The following is a 2,685-nucleotide window of genomic DNA, read 5'->3' on the forward strand; positions in this document are numbered from 1 at the left end:
TATTATTATTATTATTCCCATTGGCCATTTGCTGCCCAACTCAGTGAGGTCAGTGAGATGAACATTCTCGCGGCTGGTAGAATGATCTGTGGCATCTTTGCTTCCCCCCAAATTCCCACGGGTGCCTCGCACGTTGCCAGTTTTGGAAATTCACACTGCAGGAAATACGAAGCACAGAAGACCACTCCACACGCCGCCAGATCTTCTTGGGAAACAAACAAAACAAAACAAATAAAGGCACCCAGAGTGTCAAAGATACACACTAGTACAGGCATTGGGCTTGGAGAACAGGTCCCAGCCATGGCTGAAATCAAAAACATTCAATATACATTCAGTCACAGCAAAATAAGCCCTGGCAGGTGGTCATCCGACTTCTGCTTAAAAACCTCCCAAGGAAGGAGAGAATCCAGAATCTGCAGAGGGAGACCCTTTCACTTTGAATGGCTCTTACCATCAGAAAGTTCTTCCGAAGGTTTAGTTGAAATCTCCTTCCTTGTATATACTTTCCCCCAAAAACCGGAGGCCTTTTTATTGGGACTTATAGGACAGGAGATTGTAAAAGGAGATCAAGTACTATTTTTGCATGCGACAACCGCGGCTAGGACTTTGTTAGCCCAAAAATGGAAAACCCAGGAGTTACCGACGATCGAAGAGTGGCAGACAAAAATGATGGACTATGCGGAATCCGCAAGACTGACTAGCAGGATCCGAAACCAGGGAGAGTCAAGGTTCCAAAAAGACTGGAGTAAATTTGTGGTCTATATGGAGAGGAATTGTAGAAGTTTAAAGACACTTGCAAGACTGAAATAAATCCTACGAAATGATTTTAAATAAGGAGTAAAGGAACGGCGAGATAGGAGTTGAAAAGAAAACCAAAGGAGGGGAGGGAGGGAAGTCAAAGCTCGGCAGAGCATTGGGAATTTGAGATAGGGGAATAGTTGTTAAAAAGAGAAAAATTGTGTGTGTTGTGTTTGTTTTTGCATGTTTTGTTTTGTTTAATGTGTTTAATGTGTTTATTTGGACATTTTAAGAAATTGCTCTTTAAAAAAAAAAAAAGAAATCTCCTTCCTTGTAACTTGAATTCATTGGGTGAGGGTCCTGCCCCCTGGAGCAGCAGGAAACAAGCTTGTTCCCCTTTTCCATGTGACAATCTCTTCTCCTGACATTCCTGGCCCACCCTCTTCCCTAATCTTTTTTTCCCCTCTTCTACATTTTTTTTGGGGGGTGGGATGGGGGTGGGGAGGCCTCAGAACAAGGGAGATTGCCTTAAAAGCACCCTCGGGGGGGGGGGTTCTCAGTCCTTTTCCAAGTGCCCCTCCCTCAAATTTATTTTATTTATTAAATTTTGTACATCGCCCTAAACCTGTAGGCAGTGCCTGGGCAGTTCGTGACATAAAATTACAATTAAAAAAGAAAAGAAAAAAATACATGATGAAAATAAGAACAGAAGCAAACCAATAACACATTTAAAAGGGACGATAGTACAGACGGAGGGGGGGAGACAAATGGGCTCCACATTTACGGTATTTATTAAAAGCCATTTTCATAAGCCACTTAATAAAAAAAAAGTCTAAGCAGTGTAAATAAATCAGAAAAATGATTTATTAGTAATGCAGATAAAAAAAACTAAAAAAACAACAGAATTTAGAAACAAGTATACACAGCTAAAGGATGTACCCAGGTTTGCCGAAATAATGGTTTAAAAGGTTCCGGCTCAATCTTTTGAACATATATATATATCATAGCTGCCAAGTTATCCCTTTTTTACAGGGATTTTCCCTTATGCTGAATAGGCTTCCTCGCGAGAAAAGGAAAAACTTGGCAGCTATTATATATATATATATATATATATATATATATATATATATATATATATATATATAAAATATGGCAATGGTAATGTTTTATTTTGTAGTTTTGTAAACCGCTTATATATATGGCAATGATAATGTTTTTACTTTGTAGTTTTGTAAACCGCTTAGAGGCTGTTGTTTCTCAAACAGTCCAGCGGTGTTGAATGTTGTTAAATAAAATAAATAAATCCCCAAGGCCCCTCCCAGGGTGAGGAACCATTCCCCAATCCTCCACCCTCTAATTTTCTGCCTATGAAGGCCCCGCCACCATTTTGAAAACCGCCCGTGCCAATTTCGACATTGTGCCGGGAGCCTCAACCAAGTGGGCGAGGCTCCCGGCGTCAGACGTTGCCCCTTCCTTGACCCACGAGGGACAGAGCAGCCGTGGGGCGATGGAGATGCTAAACCTGTGCCCCCCCTCAGGCCAACCTTGGTGCTGAAGAGGATACTACAGACAACATGGCAACGGTGAGGTAGGTTTTACGCGGTTTACGGCATGAGGTCACTTCCTGTGGGAAGCCATCTTGGATCCCAGGGAGATGGGCAAGGGTTTGGTCCTAGGGGAGGCTGTTCCGCTGCTTTCCTGCTTCCGATGAGGCCTCTCTTGGACATCTTAGACCTCTCTTACCCATTGGTCTGTTACACATAGCTGCCAAGTCTCCCGTATTCTCCGGGAAATCCCCGTTTTTCCAGCTGTTCTTAGCTGAAAAAACAGATTTTTTTGTTTTTCCCCGGTTTATTCTGGCGCAGCAGCCATTTTGGAACTGGGCGGAGCATGCTCAGAAGCGACTTTTGATGCCGCTCTGCCCAGTTCCAAAATGGCTGCAGTGCG

Source organism: Zootoca vivipara, chromosome 10 (genome assembly GCF_963506605.1).
Source record: "Zootoca vivipara chromosome 10, rZooViv1.1, whole genome shotgun sequence".
Lineage (NCBI taxonomy): Eukaryota > Metazoa > Chordata > Lepidosauria > Squamata > Lacertidae > Zootoca > Zootoca vivipara.